Source organism: Pristiophorus japonicus, chromosome 1 (genome assembly GCF_044704955.1).
Source record: "Pristiophorus japonicus isolate sPriJap1 chromosome 1, sPriJap1.hap1, whole genome shotgun sequence".
NCBI lineage: Eukaryota > Metazoa > Chordata > Chondrichthyes > Pristiophoridae > Pristiophorus > Pristiophorus japonicus.
The window spans coordinates 120,114,991-120,136,686 of record NC_091977.1 but is presented as its reverse complement, the minus strand read 5'-3'; the positions used below and the strand labels follow the sequence as shown (position 1 = coordinate 120,136,686).

Below are 21,696 nucleotides of genomic sequence, written 5' to 3'. Positions count from 1 at the left end.
ACAGAAAGTTGTTGAGGCCAGTTCGTTAGATATATTCAAAAGAGAGTTAGATGTGACCCTTACGGCTAAAGAGATCAAGGGGTATGGAGAGAAAGCAGGAATGGGGTACTGAAGTTGCATGATCAGCCATGATCATATTGAATGGTGGTGCAGGCTCGAAGGGCTGAATGGCCTACTCCTGTACCTACTTTCTATGTTTCAATGTTTCCATGATCGGATAAGCCATGATCTTATTTAATGACACAGCAGGCTTGAGGGGCCATATGGCCTACTCCTGTTCCTATTTCTTATGTTCTTATTATGTAGGTCTGAAATGAGAACAATTTTCTAGAATCACATATTAGGACCCTGATATTTATGGGGCCGCGTGTTCGGAGCGGGGTGGGGAGGATATTTGGACGGGAAACCCGGATGTGTGGAAAGAGTCTGGGAGTCTCTCCCACAAAAAGCAGTAGGTCCTAGCTCAATTAATAATTTAAAATCTGAGATTGATAGATTGTTGCTAGCCAAGGATATTGAGGGATATGGAGCCAAAGTGGGTCTATGGAGTTAGGATATAGATCAGCTATGATCTCATTGAATGGTGGAACAGGCTTGAGGGGTTGAATGGCCTACTCCAGTTCCTATGTTCCTATTTGAAGATTGAACTCAGTCACTTTGACAACTCATGTCAGATCATTAAACGTCTTCCTGTACCGCACATATGTTCTTCAAGCTATACTCCTGACATTGGCCTCCACTGTTACTTCCTCCCAGTGACTCTAGACCATGGCCCCGAAGTACAGTGCCACCAGAAAGCTGGCGGTGTTGAGCTTTTTTTCCCCAATTAGCGCCGCAATCATTGCGGCGGCCATTGGATCCAAATTCAGCTTTTTGACCACAAAAAAAGTGTTCCAATCTTATTAGCCCTTCAAACTTGAAATTTGCAGTCTTAATTGGGGGCATTATTCCATGGGAAATTCACCCTTATGGTGATGTGGCAGCGAGGGAACATGCGTATTGGTGCTGCTTTGGAGAGGATGGCCGTGGCTCTACAAAAGTCGACGGAGCGTCTAAGTGCCGTCATATCTGGTGGCTTTCAGACTGTGGCTGCTCACCTGCAGTCTCAGTTGGATGCCCCCCGAGACCTCGGTGTTACTTTCGTGGCTGGGTCCACCATGGGCCACGGGGGATCTTCTGGTGTGGTGCCACAGCACCGACCTGAGCTCCCTCAGATTGGTGGTGGTGGTATTGTGCCATCTCTGGTGAGTTAGTCAGGCTCCTCGGACCAGGATACGGGTGATACACACTCTCCAGCTTGCGGCATTCCTGGCTCCAGACCTGGCACTCCGCCAGTGCCTCCATGCATGGCCTTGCCTGAGCCAAGTCAGACTAAACTCTTCCAGGAGGGTGTTGGCCAGTCTGCAGCCAGCCCTTCCAGGCCCAAAGCTGCTCTAGGGCATCCTAGAAGGACATAGGGAAGACAGCAGCCTTCCCACACCCATGAATCAGCCATAGGGGAGAGGAAAAGTTGTAGGTTAGGCACACGTAAGAGGGATCATAACGAAATGCACAAGGGTGGTAAATGATGTTTACATGTTATTTTTCTGCACTGTTTATTGTTCTGGGAGTTGTTTGGAGTTATATTGATTTTGTATTAACTATTTTTTGCACCTATATCTCGGCTGCTGTATAATGTGTTGTGAGCTTCATCATAGACAGTCTCTCGTAGTCGAGGATGACTTGCTTCCACTCTAAAAATGAGTTCTAAGGTGACTGAAGAGTCCAATACAGGACCTACAGTCTCTGTCACAGGTGGGGCAAACAGTGGATGAAGGAAAAGGGTGGGTGGGGAGCCATGATTGATACACGCTCCTTCCGCTGTCTGCACTTGGTTTCTGGTTGCTCCTGACGATGAGACTCTAGGTGCTATGCGCCCTCCCGGATGCTCTTCCTCCACTTTGGGTGGTCTTGGGCCAGGGATTCCCAGGTGCCGGTGGGGATGTTACACTTTATCAAGGAGGCTTTGAGGGTGTCATTGAAGCATTTCCTCTTCCCACCTGGGGTTCGGATGCTGTGTTGAGGCTCCGAGAAGAGCGCTAGCTTTGGGAGTCTCGTGTTGTGGCTCGCCCAGCGGAGCTGATCAAGCGTGGTCAATGCTTTGATGTTGGCCTGGGCGAGAGCACTGACGTTGGTGCGTCGGTCCTCCCAATGGATTTACAGAATCTTGCAGAGGCAGCGTTGGTATTTCTCCAGCGCTTTGATGTGTCTACTGTATTAGTCCACGTCTCTGAGCCATATAGGAGGGTGGGTATCACTGCTGCCCTGTAGACTATAAGCTTTGGGCCAGATTTGAGGTCCTGGTCTTCAAACACACTCTTCCTCAGATGATCAAAGGCTGCGCTGGCAAACTGAAGTGGATGCATTGGTGATCATTTTCCAACAGTCTATCAACTCTGGATCAGTTCCTATGGACTGGAGGGCAGCTAATGTAACACCACTTTTTAAAAAGGGAGGGAGAGAGAAAACAGGTAATTATAGACTGGTTAGCCTGACATCAGTAGTGGGGAAAATGTTGGAATCAATTATTAGGGATGAAATAGCAGCGCATTTGGAAAGCAGTGACAGGATCGGTCCAAGTCAGCATGGATTTATGAAAGGGAAATCATGTTTGATAAACCTTCTGGAATTTTTTGAGGATGTAACTAGCAGAGTGGACAAGGGAGAACCAGCGGATGTGGTGTATTTGGACTTTCAAAAGGCATTTGACAAGGTCCCACACAAGAGATTTGTCATGTATTCTACTGTCATTGTAATCCATGTATAAACTGACCTAAATTGTACGCTGTGAAAACACTGACCACTAGGTGGTGACTTGTGGGAGACACTCCTAACCTGGACTTTCAGGGATAAAAGGGGAAGCTCCACCCATCTTCTCCACTTCAAGGCTGGCAAATAAAGGTTACTGGTCACAGAGTGACTTTCTCTCGTATGGGCCTCGTGTACATTTCTACTGTATAGTAAGGACATATTAAGGTTGGTGTGCAAAATCAAAGCACATGGTATTGGGGGCAATGTACTGACATGGATAGAGAACTGGTTGGCAGACAGGAATCAGAGAGTTGGGATAAACTGGTCCTTTTCAGAATGGTAGACAGTGACTAGTGGAGTGCTGCAGGGCTCAGTGCTGGGAACCCAGCTCTTTACAATATACATTAATGATTTAGATGAAGGAATTGATATCTCCAAGTTTGCAGATGACACTAAACTAGGTGGCAGTGTGAGCTCTGAGGAGGATGCTAAGAGACTGCAGGGTGACTTGGACAGGTTAGGTGAATGGGCAAATGCATGGCAGATGCAGTATAATGTGGATAAATGTGAAGTTATCCACTTTGGTGGCAAAAACACGAAGGCAGAATATTATCTGAATGGCGGCAGATTAGGAAAAGGGGAGGTGCAACGAGACCTGGGTGTCATGGTTCATCAGTTATTGAAAGTTGGCAAGCAGGTACAGCAGACGGTGAAGAAGGCAAATGGCATGTTGGCCTTCATAGCTAGGGGATTTGAGTATAGGAGCAGGGAGGTCTTACTGCAGTTGTACAGGGCCTTGGTGAGGCCTCACCAGGAATATTATGTTCAGTTTTGGTCTCCTAATCTGAGGAAGGACGTTCTTGCTATTGAGAGAGTGCAGCGAAGGTTCACCAGACTGATTCCCAGGATGGCTAGACTGACATATGAGGAGAGACTGGATTAACTGGGCCTTTATACACTGGAGTTTAGAAGGATGAGAGGGGAACTCATAGAAATATATAAAATTCTGATGGGACTGGACAGGTTAGATGTGGGAAGAATGTTCCCGATGTTGGGGAAGTCCAGAACCAGGGGACACAGACTTAGGACAAGGGGTAGGCCATTTCGGACTGAGATGAGGAGAAACTTCTTCACTCAGAGAGTTATTAACCTGTGGAATTCCCTGCCGCAGAGAGTTGTTGATGCCAGTTAATTGGATATATTCAAGAGGGAGTTAGATATGACCCTTATGGCTAAGGGGATCAAGGGGTATGGAGAGAAAGCAGGAAAGGGGTACTGAGGGAATGATCAGCTATGATCTTATTGAATGATGGTGCAGGCTCGAAGGGCCGAATGGCCTACTCCTGCACCTATTTTTCTATGTTTTCTATGTTTCTAAGGTGGTGTTGTACCTCATCACGATGTCTGCCCTTGCTTGACAGTAAGCTCCCGAGGAATGGAAAGTGGTCCATGTTGTTCACGGCCTCATCGTGGCTTTCGATAATCGGGGGACAGTGTTGTGTGGCGGGGTCAGTTTGGTAGAGGACCTTTATCTTATGGATGTTTAGTGTAAGGCCCATGCTTTCATACGCCTAGGTGAAGGTGTTGACAATGGCTTGGAATTCGGCCTCTGACTGTGCACAGACTCGGGTATCGTCGGCATACTGTAGTTCGATGAAAGAGGATGGGACGACCTTGGATCTAGCCTGGAGGCGGCGGAGGTTGAACAGATTCTCATTTGTTATCATGCGGAATGCTGAGCTGGGGCGACGTTTCCAGTCTGAGCCCCTGGATTGAGATTTCAGTTTTTTCTGTGAATCTCTGGACCTCTCTCTCTCTCCCTCTCTCTCTCCCCCTCTCTCTCTCTCTCTCTCTCTCATTTTCTCTTTCTGTTTCTCATTCCCCTTCCGCTCTCTCTCTTGCTCGTGCCTGCGCCCGCTCGCCCCCCCCTCGCGCCCGCTCGCCCCCCCCTCACGCCCGCTATCTCCTGCCCCCCCCCCCCGGCTCGCCCCCCCCCCCCCGCGACCGCTCGCTCCCCCCCCTCACGCCTGCGAGCCCCCTCTCTCTCTCACACTCTCTCTCTTTCCACGCCCCAATCTCCACCTTAAATATATTTAATCACTCAGTCTCCACAGCTCTCTGGGACAGAGAATTCCACAGATTTACAACCCTCAGAGAGAAGAAATTCCTCCTCATCTCTGTTTTAAATGGGTGACCCCTTAAATTTTAATATCGCCTCTCAATTTATAGATTTTATTCTTTTTGCTTTGCTATAACTGGAGGTGCTGTAATTCAAATAAGGTTCTGGCTGTTCCTTTGGTTGAGGAGCATGTTAAAGACTCCATGGTATTATTTGACGAAGAGAAAGGAGTTCTCCTAATGTTCTGGCAATACGTTCCTCCCTCAATCAACAAGGAACAAAATAGTTTAACTGATCATTCATTCTACAATGTTTATTGGAGGTTGCTGGTGCAAATTGTTGCCATGTCTGCTGACTTTTAAAAAAAAAGCCACTGCACTTCAAAAAGTAATTAATTGTCTGAAGCTAAATTGAATCTTGCTAATCACATTCCACTGATGCACTGCCCAAACTATAATCCTGTAGGACCAGTTTACATACGAACAATGATGGACATATAAAGACCCCCGGTTCATCAAGCATTGTTGTTGCCAATTTAAGTGTATCTAAGGGTTAAGTCATGGCAGGAGAGCTCGGACACGTGTTATGTTCCTCCTGTACTATGTGGGAACTCAGGGACGACTACGTGTGCGGGAAGTGTATCCGCCTCCAGCTCCTGACGAACCATGTTGCGAAACTGGAGCTGCGGGTGAATTCACTCTGGAGCATGCATGATGCTGAGAATGACGTGAATAGCACGTTTAGTGAGTTGGTCTTACCACAGGTAAAGGGTACACAGCCAGATAGGGAATGGAAGACCAACAGGAAGAGCAGTGCAAGGAAGGTAGTGCAGGGATCCCGTGCGGTCATCCCCCTGCAAAACAGATACACCACTTCGAGTACTGTTGAGGGGAATGACTCATCAGGGGGGAGCAGCAGCAGCCAAGTTCATGGCACCATGGCTGGCTCTGCTGCATAGGAGGGCAGGAAAAAGAGTGGGAGAGCGATAGTGATAGGGGATTCAATTGTAAGGGGAATAGATGGGCGTTTCTGCGGCCACAACCAAGACTCCAGGATGGTATGTTGCCTCCCTGGTGCAAGGGTCAAGGATGTTCCGGAGCGGGTGCAGGACATTCTGAAAAGGGAGGGTGAACAGCCAGTTGTCGTGGTGCATATAGGTACCAATGACATAGGTAAAAAACGGGATGAGGTCCTACAAGGCGAATTTAGGGAGCTAGGAGCTAAATTTAAAAAGTAGGACCTCAAGATTTCTACCAGTGCCACGTGCTAGTCAGAGTAGGAATCGCAGGATAGCTCAGATGAATACGTGGCTTGAGCAGTGGTGCAGCAGGGAGGGATTCAAATTCCTGGGACATTGGAACCGGTTCTGGGGGAAGTGGGACCAGTACAAACCGGACGGTCTGCACCTGGGCAGGACCGGAACCAATGTCCTAGGGGGAGTGTTTGCTAGTGCTGTTGGGGAGGAGTTAAACTAATATGGCAGGGGAATGGGAACCTATGCAGGGAGACAGAGGGAAATAAAAAGGAGGCAGAAGCAAAATATAGAAAGGAGAATAGTAAAAGCGGAGGGCAGAGAAACCTAAGGCAAGAAACAAAAAGGGCCACATTACAGCAAAATTCTAAAGGGGCAAAGTGTGTTTTAAAAAAAAAAACAAGCCTGAAGGCTCTGTGCCTCAATGCGAGGAGTATTCGGAATAAGGTGGATGAATTAACTGCGCAGATAGCAGTTAACGGATACGATGTGATTGGCATCACGGAGACATGGCTCCACGGGACTAAGGCTGGGAACTCAACATCCAATGATATTCAGCATTTAGGAAGGATAGACAGAAAGGAAAAGGAGGTGGGCTGGCGTTGCTGGTTAAAGATGAAATCAATGCAATTTTAAGGAAGGACATTAGCCTGGATGATGTGGAATCGGTATGGGTGGAGCTGTGGAATTCCAAAGGGCACAAAACACTAGTGGGTGTTGTGTATAGACCACCAAATAGTAGTAGTGAGGTTGGGGACAGCATCAAACAAGAAATAAGGGATGTGTGCAATAAAGATACAGCAGTAATCATGGGTGACTTTAATCTACACATTGATTGGGCTAACCTAACTGGTAGCAATGCGGTGGAGGAGGATTTCCTGGAGTGTATTAGGGATGGTTTTCTGGACCAATATGTCGAGCAACCAACCAGGGAGCTGGCCATCCTAGACTGGGTATTGTGTAATGAGAAGGGACTAATTAGCAATCTTGTTGTGCGAGGCCCCTTGGGGAAACGTGACCATAATATGGTAAAATTCCTTATTAAGATGGAGAGTGACAAAGTTAATTCGGAAACTAGGGTCCTGAGCTTAAGGAAAGGTAACTTCGACGGTATGAGGTGTGAATTGGCTAGAATAGATTGGCAAACGATACTAAAAGGGTTGACGGTGGATAAGCAATGGCAAACATTTAAAGATCACATGGATGAACTTCAGCAAATGTACATCCCTGTCTGGAGTAAAACTAAAATTGGGAAGGTGGCTCAACTATGGCTAACAAAGGAAATTAAGGATAGTGTTAAAGCCAAGGAAGAGGCATATAAATTGGCTAGAAAAAGCAACAAACCTGAGGACTGGGAGAAATTTAGAATTCAACAGAGGAGGACTAAGGGTTTAATTAAGAGGGGGGAAATAGAGTATGAGAGGAAGCTTGCAGGGAATATAAAAACTGACTGCAAAAGCTTCTATAAATATGTGAAGAGAAAAAGATTAGTAAAGACAAACGTCGGTCCCTTGCAGTTGGATTCAGGTGAAATTATAATGGGGAACAAAGAAATGGCAGACCAATTGAACAAATACTTCGGTTCTGTCTTCGCGAAGGAAGATACAAATAACCTTCCGAACGTACTAGGGGACAGTGGGTCTAGTGAGAAGGAGGAACTGAAGGATATCCTTATTAGGCGGGAAATTGTGTTAGGGAAATTGATGGGATTGAAGGCTGATCAATCCCGGGGTCTGATAGTCTGCATCCCAGAGTGCTCAAGGAAGTGGCCCTAGAAATAGTGGATGCATTGGTGATCATTTTCCAACAGCCTTATCGACTCTGGATCAGTTCCCATGGGCTGGAGGGTAGCTAATGTAACGCCACTTTTTACAAAAGGAGGGAGAAAGAAAACGGGTAGTTAGCTTGACATCAGTAGTGGGGAAAATGTTGGAATCGATCATGAAGGACGAAATAGCAGCGCATTTGGAAAGCGGTGACAGGATCGGATCAAGTCAGCATGGATTTATGAAAGGGAAATCATGCTTGATGAATTTTCTGGAATTTTTTGAGGATGTAACTAGCAGAGTGGACAAAGGAGAACCAGTGGATGTGGTGTATTTGGACTTTCAGAAGGCTTTTGACAAGGTCCCGCACAAGAGATTATTGTGCAAAATCAAAGCACATGGTATTGGGGGTAATATACTGATGTGGATAGGGAACTGGTTGGCAAACAGGAAGCAGAGAGTCAGGATAAACGGGTCCTTTTCAGAATGGCGGGCAGTGACTAGTGGAGTGCCGCCGGGCTCAGTGCTAGGAGCCCAGCTCTTTACAATATACATTAACGATTTGGATGAAGGAATAGAGTGTAATATCTCCAAGTTTGCAGATGACACTAACCTGGGTGGTGGAGTGAGCTGTGAGGAGGACGCTAAGAAGTTGCAGGGTGACTTGGACAGGTTAGGTGAGTGGGAAATGCATGGAAGATGCAGTATAATGTGGATAAATGTGACGTTATCCATTTTGGGGGCAAAAACACGAAGGCAGAATATTATCTGTATGGCGGCAGACTAGGAAAAGGGGAGGTGCAACGAGACCTGGGTGTCATGGTTCATCAGTCACTGAAAGTGGCCACGCAGGTACAGCAGGCGGTGAAGAAGGCTAATGGTATGTTGGCCTTCATAGCTAGGGGATTTGAATATAGAAGCAGGGAGGTCTTACTGCAGTTGTACAGGGCCTTAGTGAGGCCTCACTTGGAATATTGTGTTCAGTTTTGACCTCCTAGTCTGAGGAAGGCCGTTCTTGCTATTGAGGGAGTGCAGCGAAGGTTCACCAGGCTGATTCCAGGGATTGCTGGGCTGTCATATGAGGAGAGACTGGATCAACTGGGCCTTTATTCATTGGAGTTTAGAAGGATGAGAGGCGATCTCAGAAATCTCATGTACTCTCTGCCTCTCCCAGGAGATCACATCATTTCAGGTGGGGAAAAGAAACTAGGCCAATTTGAGGGAAAAAATTCTGGGAAATTCCTTTGTCACCCATCTAGGTGACTGAAACTAGTACAGAAGATCACTCTGGCCCTGAATTCCCTGTAATATCTACTTTCTGTAAGAGGTGATCTCCGCCCCAGCCAGAAGCAGGAGCAGCTCTCGTTTGAAGTAATTCAGCGAATCAGCATGCACCACACGAGATGACAGCCTGTTCCATTCACTGGGAAAAGAACCACCTCTTGACATCTAACCTGCATCTGGCTCTGTACAACTTAAAATTGTAACCTCTGGTCCTCGCTAAACTGTTTAATTGAAACAAACTTTTAGCTGGAACACAATCTATTTTCTTTATTATCTTTTAAACCTCAATTAGATCACCCTTATGTCTACATTTCTCTGGAGTGTAGAGTCCCAATTCTTTTAGCCTATCTTGATAACTACGATACTTTATACTGGGAATTAATCTAATGGCCCTCTGCATCCTTTCTAAAACCTCTCTCATCCACCGTGTGAGGGGAACAAAACTGGGCACAGTATTCAAAGTGAGGCCTGACCTTGGTTTTGTAGAAGGCCAATGTAATATGCCTCGTCTTCTACTCAATTATCCAATGAATAGACCCCAACTCCCCATTTGCTTTAGCTATCCTTTTATGGCATTGCTCATGTACCTTTAGAGATGTACAGACTAGAATGCCCAAATCTCTTTCTATCTCCACCTTTAATGCTTTCCCAGAGGGTGTATGAATGCCCACACGAAAAATACTGCACTTATCCAAGTTATACATCATTTTCCAGTCAGGAGCACAGTCTTCCAACACATTAAGAGCTACCTGAAGCAGGCAAGCATAGTCTACAGTCGTAAAACTCGCATAGATCTTTGTATCATCTGCAGATTTGCAGATTGTGCCCCCAACACCCACATCTAGCTCATTAATACAAATAGCATAGAGCAACGGTCCCAACATTGATCCTTGGAGTACACCACTGGTCCTCCAAACCTGACTCCAAACAGATCCAAATTCATTTATAACTTGTTTTGCCTACATCCTGCTAGCCCAATTCTCAATCCAGCTCAATATATTACCACTACGATCAGAGGCTTCGATCTTGCCTCTTGTACGGTATCTTATCAAAAGCTTTTTGGAAGTCTAAGTAGACGATGTCTACTGGGCTTCCCTCATCCACCAACTTCATAATTTCTTCAAAAAATAAAATTATATTTGTAAGACATGAACTTTTTTTTTTAATGAAGCCATGTTGGGTGTCCCTAATATGTTACTCTCTATCCAAGCATTCGTATAATGCATCCTGAATAATTCCCTCAAGCATCTTGCCTATTACCGATGTCAAAGACAAATAATAGGCAGGCATAGTGTTGCACTCCAACTGTTAACAATGAATGCAAACTCCTTCTGACGGGAATCTTTGGGCTAGAAATTCCTCAGCGCCCCATTTGGGGGTGATAACTTTTGAAAACTCAAATAGCACCAGGCGATAATGATTTTCTGCTCCTGGGAAATTCAGCTTTAGCACTCAGAGGGAAGTGGAGCACTAAATCGAGTGTTAACCACTTCTCTTGGGGCCCTAATGTGTGAGAGCTGGGCGGTAGTTGCAGACTGCTGAACAACTTGGAGCGCATTGCTAACGGTATCAGCGACTGCTTCCCTTGCTTAAAGGGAAGGGCTAATGATGATGCACAACCGACTTCTCGGCATTTGTGCATTACAAGGCGACCTGCACAATTGCCATTGCAGCCCCAAACACACTCAGAAAGTGGAGGGCTTGGACATCTTGCAGCAATGAAAATGGAAAATTTTCAGCAGGCACCAGACTGGTGCAAAGAATAAAGTTTGGCCTACCTGAAATCCATTCCTTTAATTAGCACTCCCCAAATGGCCAGCCGAGGTGACACTGCCTCCTCTTCCTGCAGTTGTTCACACCCGGCGATACAGCAGGAAGTAAAAGGTAATTTCACATCCAGGGCAGTAATGGGATACTGTGCACTTTGACGTCACGATCTGTGAAGCGCTAAAGGCCCAGGCGATAAGTGTTAGTGCCAGCGCTAAACTGGCATTGAAGTTTGCTGGCATGGCCGAATTCGCTGCACCCAGGTGCTAACCCTTTAGAGCCCTGTTACTGCCCCTCCAGGTGATAATGGGAGGTACAAAGCCACTGAATTTCTCCCCCTTTGTCCCTATTTATAGAAAGTAGTTTCCATCACCCGAGGGTAATTTTACAAGTTTGCAAAGCAAATTCACCAATTCAGCTTACAATACCTTGTTGGAATGCCAAATCAAATATCGCTAATCCACTTGCAATTCATTCAATCTGTCTACTGAAGCTAATAATGCAGTTTTCTATGTCAGAAATTTATGTGGGTAAATTTCCATGGGCGTTTTCCCACTCGTCTGATATAACTTCGGCAAAAGAGCAATGAAAACCCCGTAAAATAGCATAAACTATGTTTATGCTTTACACTCAGTTGCTATTTTGTGTTATAAGCTGTATTGGTGAATTTGCTTTGCAAACTTGTAAAATGACCGCAGGTGATGGAAACTACTTACTATAAATCGGGACCAAGACTCCTGTCGGAAGGAATTTGCATCCATTGTTAACTGTTGGAGTGTAACATTATGGGCCTGAAATTCCGGCCTCCTCTGGTCCATATGAAATACATACGGACCCGGCAAGGCCCCGCGAAAGATGGTTTTCGGCACGTGATGCGCATGTGCCGAAAACTGGCTTTTCCGATCTATCAAGTTCTGGCTTGACGGATCCAACGCTTCTTCAGGAGAAGGACATTCGCATGGGTGAGATTGCGCTATTTGCTCATCTCTTGCCCAGCGAATGTCCTTAAAACTCTTGCGCTGGTAAAAGCAGGCACAGAGCCTACTTTTATCAGTGTATGAGTTTTAAAACATATAAAAAAAACATATAAAAAATAAAATTTAAAAACACATTTTTATGTTCAAAACCCTGTCCACTAAGGTAAGTTAATTTTAAACCCTAATTACAAAACATTAAAAAAAATACAAAAAATATATATTTTTTCCATCACATTTATTAACTTTAATTTACATTAATGTTAAATATGTGAAGTGTTTTTTAATTTGTGTTTGGTGGGGTGAGGGGGTTGTTTCTCATTCATAATGAGAACTCCAACTTACAGAGTTGCCATTATTATGAATGAGAATACTGTGCCTTCATTGGCTGTCCAGTGGAAGGTGACTCCAGCTTCTCCCTCCACATCTCCCAAGACGTGAACGAGCTCCGATACGCAGGGAGAGGAGGCCTCCGACCGGGATCGCTGGAGGGCGCAGCAGCAAAAGGTAGGTGTGGATCTTTTTTCCTATTTTCAGGTGAGCGCCCGCGGGAAGCCCAGAACCGGGATTTCAGGCCCAATAGCTGACTATTGTTTGGAAGAAACACCCAGAAACCATTCTTGAATTTTTGAAATACCTTATTACACACGAGTATAGATTGACTGACTATGAAAACAATGAATTTTATGCAGCACAAAAGACAATATCGGGGGAACTACTTTTTTGAGTCCTAGTTATGTCGCTAAAGTAAGCAAATCCAACTTTTAGTTTTGTTAAAGCTTACATCTAGGTTGTTGGAACTGTTTGAAGAATTCCAGTGGTTGAGTTAAGAATTTATAGACAAGAAGGTGTCTGTTTGTTTGTCATAGCGTATTTTCTGTACATCAGCAGACATTTTGGCAATGGGCATAGCTTAAAAATTAAAGCACACACTGCGCTTAGACTTGGGTAAACACTGCACTTTGAAGGCCTGAAGTTATGGGTTTCATACATGCCAACCTATAAAACTAGTAGCTTCAAAATAAGAGATTATTATGGACCATATTAGCTTCAAAAAATGAATATGGCCCATAAAACACTGGCTGTGAATATATGCCTAAAGATTGATGAAGGCAAGGAATTAAAGTGATAGTTCAGTGAGATCTAAATTTGTCATAAATCTACATTGTAGATATACAGCATTTGATTTTTGTTACTGGTGGGGAGGTGGAATCCAAAGGACCCCAAAGTGCAGTTTACAGCTATGGTGGGTTTCGAAATAAATACAGTGACTGTTGAAGATTAGATTAATTTTCTAGCAAGGTCTGGGGGCCATACTTGAAACATAAAATTTTTTTCACACTCTATTTGGTGCATCTTATGGCCTACTTCAATTCTGCCTTTGAAGCCAAAAATAAATATCCTGGAAATATTAGATATTTATTTTAAAAATTAAATTACTTGTGAGGACTTGAATGCAAATTGCTAGGGTTCAGTTTCATGGAGAAAGTATCCATTCTTATCTCTATCGAAACAGGCAAAATACATGAATAAATAGTATATAGCTTCCAGAGCAAGACCAAAGCACAAATTTCTCATTCTTTGAACATTGGCTCACCTCCTCTAGCTAAGCTACCTGACTTAAACTTAGAAAACAGTAGACAGGTTCTTGCTGCAGCTGTGAGCCCACAGCTCAACCGTGTTGAAGGGGAGAGAAAACTCTCCTCAAATCCGTGAGATTGGGATGGTTTGGCCTACTGATCCTTCCTGATCAGGAGTCAGTCGCCACCCTGAGTGGAATGCCTATCCTTTGAGTGTGAGGCTCCTGTACCTGCTCTCGCTAAGCCATTATAGCTGTACAAATGAAATTGAATAATGTCTGGCTTCTCGGTTGTCACAAATAACGTTTCATTCACAATGACCTGATCCCTTTAAGTAGCTTAACACTTTAAACAACTATCGGAACTAGTCTTGTTTCTGCTATGCTGACTTCTTGCTGCGAAGAAATTATGAATTTAGCATTGCAGAAATATAAGTTTAAAAATTCAATACATGCAAAATCTATTTAATTACGTTTTGTTGCATTGAATGCCTGATATTTGATCTAATGATTTTAGATTGGTGCTCCTGGTAACAGATTATAGAACATAACTTCCCCTCCCAGTATTGTGTAGGATCGATGTAGGTGTGGTGCAACGCACCTGCAGTATAAAAATGGAGTCCGGCATCATTGAAATAAAACTACATATGGAGCGAACTATTGAGGGTGCTTCAGGAATGCAGTAGAAATTGAAAGTCTGTACACTTTGTGACTGTGCACTGAGTGAGTTACAACTTACAATTATCCATCACCTTCTTTTCAATTTTCTTGTTTTCCGTTTAGTTGTTTACTGCTGCTGGCGTTTCCTTAGCACATTAACAATAGTAGTTTTGTGCCATCAGACAGGAAAAGAGTTTAAAAAAAAAATGATTTTATGATCTATGGAACAGTAACTTTTGAAACAGTCGGCTATTGATGAAATTTGGAGAGTCTGAAAAACCATTTTAACCAGCAGGAAGCTATAATTTGCATTTCTGTGGGTTTAAATGTTTATTTAAATGTGCCACACTTTTGAATGTGTGCATGCTGCTATAACATCACTAGGATGGCAGCACCATCATGAGTAGGTGGAGGAACAACGAAAGTGTAGGTATGAAGAATTATACCTTTTTTTCCTCTAACGTGGACTAATGGAGCAGGAGGAATCTTGGGGCTAGACTTTCCACTTTCAGGCTAAGGCCGAAAAAAATGGGCCTTGTTCCAGCGATGCGGGTCCTATCGCCCGTGCTGATCGCCGGCTCAAGGCCCATTTTTTTTCCCGATTTTCCACTCTGCCTTTGCCCAGCGATGTCAAATGGGCAATGTAATTTCTCGGCGATTTCCTGATCGCCCAAAGAAAACGGAAGTGAATGGGGAAAAAAAAAGCTTCCCCAGCAACACATTACTGCGCATGTGCAGGTTGATTTTTTTTTCAGGTTGATGCTTCTTCCCACGTTTTGAGAGGTCAAGGGTCTTCACACATGCTCAGAAGCTCTGGGTGGATCTGAGAGAGAGAGAGAGGAGAAAGGAAGCAGGTCAGAAAGTCTTATCCAAATTACAGATAAATTTAAAGAATGGAGGGAGGTGCAGGAAAGAGAAGGGCCAAACCCTTCAGCGAAGAGGCAGATGAGGCCCTCGTAAGTGCTGTCAGCTCCAGGTGGGAGGATCTGACACGGGGTGGGCAGGGGAAACCTCCACCCTGTGCATATCGCAGGAATTGGTCTGAAATAGCCGCATAGTCACATCGGCCTCCAATGAAACGCACACACCGGACCAGTGCTGCAAACGGTGGAACAGCCTACTGGCAGCTGCGAGAGTAGTTGAAATTTATATTTATGTATTATTTAATGATCTAAATAGTAATTAGAATCTGCAATGTTATTGGGTTACATTTAAACATAACTAAATTTTACGCAACCCAGTATAAAGTTAAATGTACACTTGTTATCATTACTTAAATGTTCCCTTTCTATTCTTTCTGAAATGGTCACTACTTGTCATCACTGAAATGTCACTGTTGGCATGACTTTAATGGTCACTTGTTGTCATGACTTCAATGGTCACTTGTTGTCATGACTTCATTGGTCACTGGTTGTCGTGACTGAGATGGTCACTGGTTGTCGTGACTGAGATGGTCACTGGTTGTCGTGACTGAGATGGTCACTGGTTGTCGTGACTGAGATGGTCACTTGTTCTGTAAAATGTTAATTTATTCTTGTAACGTTTTAGGGATTTTGAGGGAAGGGTGGGTTGGTGCGGGGGGTTGGAGGGAGAATGTTGTTCATTAGTTATTTGTTAATAAAAAAAAATGTCTACAACTTTTGAACCTTCTCTCTTACTTACATAAGTTTTACAACATACAGTTCTTCATGCAGATTTGTTTGTTTATTCTGTTTCCCCACGGAATATCATTAAATAACTTCACTATTTAAAAGCTATTTAATAAATAATTCCAATATATGCATAAATAAGGTGATAATACCTATTTATATTCCCTCTCCCAAATTTCTGAGTACAATTTGAATCAATTTTACTCTCTAAATAACTCTCAACAATTCTCCACCCATCCTCAGAGGCTAAAAATGGCATCCGTAGTGCCCATTTCCCTCTCTAAGGCCCTGAAAAAGCAACTATTTTTGAGCACTCTTTTGGGCCTCGCATCGGCCCAGCGAAGTGCATGCTAAGTGCTGAAACTTGGGATGGGCCTTGTGTGGGCGATTATTTGGGCGATCATCTCAGCGATCAAAGAGGAAACTTGGGGGCCTATTTTTCCAGCGATATTTTGGGCCTAGTTTCCACTTTTTGCTCAAAATGGACGATAGAGGTCCATTTTGGGCCGTAGATGGGCGATTGTGAAGTGGAAAGTCTAGCCCTTGCTTTGTGGGAGGGAACAATTATTGGATCAGAAGTGGGCTAAGTGAATTTATACAGCAACGGTCAAGGGGGTTAGTGAAAGTTTCCCCTCATCTGCCTCCAAATAAGCCATAAGCATGGCCAGAAATGGCCTCCATCACAGTGTGAAGGAATAACCATAGTCTGCAACAAGTACAGAAGCAGCAAAATATCAAAAATAAAGCTTTTTCTTGGCAATACCAGCCTGAACACTAGCTGGACTGGATTCAGTAACAACAGGTTTTTTTGCACCCGGTGCTATGTGGAAATTTGAGTGAATAATTCTTTGCAGTTGGTTTGCATGTACAACAATTGTACATCCCTGTCTGGGAAGTGGCTCAACCGTGGCTAACAAGGGAAATTGGGGATAGTGTTAAATCCAAGGAAGAGGCACAGTAATTGGTCGGAATAAGCAGCAAACCTGAGGACTGGGAGAAATTTAGAATTCAGCAGAGGAGGACAAAGGGGTTAATTAGGAGGGGGAAAATAGAGTATGAGAGGAAGCTTGCTGGGAACATAAAAACTGACGGTAAAAGCTTCTATAGATATGTGAAGAGACGAAGATTAGTGAAGACAAACGTAGGCCCCTTGCAGTCTGAATCAGATGAATTTATAATGGGGAACAAAGAAATGGCAGACCAATTGAACAAATACTTTGGTTCTGTCTTCACGAAGCAAGATACAAATAACCTTCCGGAAATACTAGGGGACTGAGGGTCTAGCGAGAAGGAGGAACTGAAGGAAATCCTTATTAGTCAGGAAATTGTGTTAGGGAAATTGATGGGATTGAAGGTTGATAAATCCGCAGGGCCTGATAGTCTGCATCCCAGAGTACTGAAGGAAGTGGACCTAGAAATAGTGGATTCATTGGTGATTATTTTCCAACAATCTATCAACTCTGGATCAGTTTCTATGGACTGGAGGGCAGCTAACATAATACCACTTTTTAAAAAAGGAGGGAGAGCGAAAACGGGGAATTATAGACCGGTTAGCCAGACATCAGTGGTGGGGAAAATGTTGGAATCAATTATTAAAGATGAAATAGCAGCGCATTTGGAAAGCAGTGACAGGATCGGTTCAAGTCAGCATGGATTATGAAAAGGAAATCATGCTTGACAAATCTTCGAGAATTTTTTGAGGATGTAACTAGTAGAGTGGACAAGGGAGAACCAGTTGGACTTTCAAAAGGCTTTTGACAAGGTCCCACACGAGATTGGTGTGCAAAATTAAAGCACATGGTATTGGGGGTAATGTATTGACGTGGATAGAGAACTGGTTGGCAGACAGGAAGCAGAGAGTTGGGATAAACTGGTCCTTTTCAGAATGGCAGGCAGTGACTAGTGGGGTGCTGCAGGGCTCAGTGCTGGGACCTCAGCTATTTACAATATACATCAATGATTTAGATGAAGGAATTGAGTGTAATATCTCCAAGTTTGCAAATGACAAGCTGGGTGGTGGTGTGAGCTGTGAGGAGCTAAGAGGCTGCAGGGTGACTTGGACAGGTTAGGTGAGTGGGTAAATGCATGGCAGATGCAGTATAACGTGGATAAATGTGAGGTTATCCACTTTGGTGGCAAAAATATGAAGACAGAATATTATCTGAATGGCGGCATATTAGGAAAAGGGGAGGTGCAACGAGATCTGGGGGTCATGATACATCAGTCATTGAAAGTTGGCATGCAGGTACAGCAGGCGGTGAAGAAGGCATATGGCATGTTGGCCTTCATAGCTAGGGCATTTGAGTATAGAGCAGGGAGGTCTTACTGCAGTTGTACAGGGCCTTGGTGAGGCCTCATCTGGAATATTGTGTTCGGCTTTGGTCTCCTAATCTGAGGAAAGATATTCTTGCTATTGAGGGGGTGCAGCGAAGGTTCACCAGACTGATTCCCGGGATGGCATGACTGACATATGAGGAGAGACATAAGAACATAAGAACATAAGAATTAGGAACAGGAGTAGGCCATCTAGCCCCTCGAGCCTGCTCCGCCATTCAATAAGATCATGGCTGATCTGGTCGTGGACTCAGCTCCACTTACCCGCCCTCTCCCCGTAACCCTTAATTCCCTTATTGGTTAAAAATCTATCTATCTTTGACTTGAAAACATTCAATGAGCCAGCCTCAACTGCTTCCTTGGGCAGAGAATTCCACAGATTCACAACCTTCTGGGAGAAGAAATTCTTTCTCAACTCGGTTTTAAATTGGCTCCTCCGTATTTTGAGGCTGTGCCCCCTAGTTCTAGTCTCCCCCACCAATGGAAACAACCTCTCTGCCTCTATCTTGTCTATCCCTTTCATGATTTTAAATGTTTCTATAAGATCACCCCTCATCCTTCTGAACTCCAAGGAGTAAAGACCCAGTCTACTCAATCTATCATCATAAGGTAACCCCCTCATTTCTGGAATCAGCCTAGTGAATCGTCTCTGTACCCCTTCCAAAGCTAGTATATCCTTCCTTAAGTAAGGTGACCAAAACTGCACGCAGTACTCCAGGTGCAGCCTCACCAATACCTTATACAGTTGCAGCAAGACCTCCCAGCTTTTGTACTCCATCCCTCTCGCAATGAAGGCCAACATTCCATTTGCCTTCCTGATTACCTGCTGTACCTGCAAACTAACCTTTTGGGATTCATGCACAAGGACCCCCAGGTCCCTCTGCACCACAGCATGTTGTAATTTCTCCCCATTCAAATAATATTCCCTTTTACTGTTTTTTTTCCCAAGGTGGATGACCTCACACTTTCCAACATTGTATTCCATCTGCCAAACCTTAGCCCATTCGCTTAACCTATCCAAATCTCCTTGCAGCCTCTCTGAGTCCTCTACACAACCCGCTTTCCCACTAATCTTCGTGTCATCTGCAAATTTTGTTACACTACACTCTGTCCCCTCTACTAGGTCATCTATGTATATTGTAGACTGGATTGACTGGGCCTGTATTCACTGGAGTTTAGAAAAATATGAGGGGATCTCAGAGAAACATATAACATTCTGACGGGACTGGCCAGGTTAGATGCAGGAAGAATGTGGCCGATGTTGGAGAAGTCCAGAACCAGGGGTCACAGTCGAAGGATGAGGTGTAAGTCATTTAGGACCGAGATGAGGAGAAACTTCTTCACTCAGAAAGTTGTTAACCTGTGAAATTCTCTACTGCAGAGAGTTGTTGATGCCAGTTCATTAGATATATTTAAGAGGGAGTTAGATATGGCCCTTACGGCTAAAGGGATCAAGAGGTATGGAGAGAAAGCAGGAAAGGGGTATTGAGGTGAATGATCAGCCATGATTTTATTGAATGGTGGTGCAGGCTCGAAGGGCTGAATGGCCTACTTCTGCACCTATTTTCTATGTTTCTATGTTTACATTATTGTTCTCCCTTTAGACACAGTCATATTCAGACAGCAAAAAAAAAGCTATAGATGCAGCTCGTATGCAGTGCTATTGAGGAGCAAAGATTAGTACCCATTTGTTCTTTGCATTACACCCAATTTTTGCACACTGTTTGGAAGCAGGACAAAAGAAAAATTAGCCCTAGTGAATAAAATACATTTTATAAAAAAAGCTACTGTAAGTGGGGGAGGTGAAGTTGTTCAGGCAGAGACGGAACATAACTAACTAACTGCATATAAGGATACACACGCGTATACCTCCTGGGGGTGGTTTTACTCCAATTGCCAGAATTTGAAGCTGATGACATTGGTGCCAACTTCTCGGAGTGATTATTTGCAACAGTTTTTTGTGTCCTTCTATGCATGTGTGCCCTGAATTCCGTCCCCCTCCATCCCGCACACGCGCAGACTCCTCGAACCCGAAACCGAAAGTGGGGCTTGTATCGTGAGGAGCCAGGAGCTGCTGTGCTGCTGCTGACCACATTGCCTTGCTGACTTAGACTTTTGCCTAAAATGTCGCTGTGATTATCTACACGAACATTTTTGATTCCTTCTGTGGGAGAGAAAAAATCTGAGAGACTGTGGGGAGAGAGCGAGAGCGAGAAACTGTGGGGAGAGAGCGAGAGCGAGAGATTGTGGGGGGAGAGAGCGAGAGAGAGAGAGACTGTGGGGGGAGAGAGCGCGAGAGAGAGAGAGAGAGACTGTGGGGAGAGAGAGCGAGAGAGAGAGAGAGAGAGAGAGAGAGAGACTGTGGGGAGAGAGAGAGACTGGGGAGAGAGAGAGAGAAAGAGAGACTGTGGGGGGAGAGAAAGAGAGACTGTGGGGGGAGAGAGAGAGAGAAAGAGAGACTGGGGGGAAGAGAGAGACAGACTGGGGGGAAGAGAGGGGGAGAGAGAGAGAGACTGTGGGGGGAGAGAGCAAGAGAGAGACTGGGGTGGGGGGGAGAGAAAGAGAGACTGTGGGGGGAGAGAGAGAGAGAGAGAGAGACTGAGGGGGGGAAGAGACTGGTGGCGGGGGGGGGGGGAAGAGAGAGAGAGAGAGAGAGAGAGAGAGACTGTGGGGAGAGAGAGAGAGAGAGAGAGAGAGAGAGAGAGATGAAAAGTCCTGTCCCCTCAGTACAGATTCACACGAGGCTGTAGAGAAGTCAAGGTCACTCTGGAACTGCACCTTTATTTCACAGCTCGGGAATGCTGCACTTGCAAGAGACAGGTATATAAGGACAGGTCTCAGACAAGTGCAGCATTCTAGAGCTGTAAAATGAAGGTGCAGGTCCAGAGTGACCTTGACTTCACGACATGCCTCGTGTGAATCTGTACTGAGGGGACAGGACTTTACAGTGGCGACGAGTTACGGGATTACAGAATCCACAGAATGGCGAACAACGGATCAGATGAAAAGTACAATGTGGGAGACAATTAGGAGGACTTTATAGAAAGGCTCCAGCAAAGCTTTGTAACCAAAGACTGGTTAGGAGACGACAAAGCAGACAAGAGAAGAGCCCATCTCTTGACCAGCTGAGGCTCGAAAACATACGCTTTAATGAAGGATCTGCTGGCACCCGAGAAACCAGCAAGCAAGTCGTTTGAAGAATTGAACACACTGGTAAGAAACCACCTGAAGCCAGCGAGCAGCCTACACATGGCCAGACACAGGTTCTACAACTACAGACGCTGTGTGGGCCAGAGCATACCCGACTTCGGTGGCGGAACTTCAGAGGTTGGCCAGTTTATGTGAGTTCTCCGATGAACTGAGGAGAGAAATGCTGAGAAACTTTTTCATTGAAGGAATAGGCCACGCAGGAATATTCCGAAAGCTCATAGAGACCAAGAACCTGACCTTGGAGGCAGCAGCACTGGTTGCACAGACATTCTTGGTAGGGGAAGAAGAAACGAGGTTGATTTACAATCCAGG

At 44.8% G+C, this 21,696-nt stretch overlaps 1 protein-coding gene across 3 annotated transcripts in view; it reads left to right on the top strand.

The window, feature by feature from the left end:
* The window catches only part of LOC139265610 (beta-1,3-galactosyl-O-glycosyl-glycoprotein beta-1,6-N-acetylglucosaminyltransferase-like), a 136,686-nt gene that overhangs the window by 14,687 nt on the left and 100,303 nt on the right, over nt 1-21,696 (top strand). The window contains exon 1 of one of the 3 annotated variants that reach the window (XM_070882765.1): nt 12,419-12,459. The exons of the other annotated variants lie outside the window; for them this stretch is intronic. The gene's annotated coding sequence lies outside the window, so the exon portion shown is untranslated. Of the gene's footprint in view, nt 1-12,418; nt 12,460-21,696 lie in introns of those variants that run through there. 3 annotated transcript variants of the gene reach the window in all.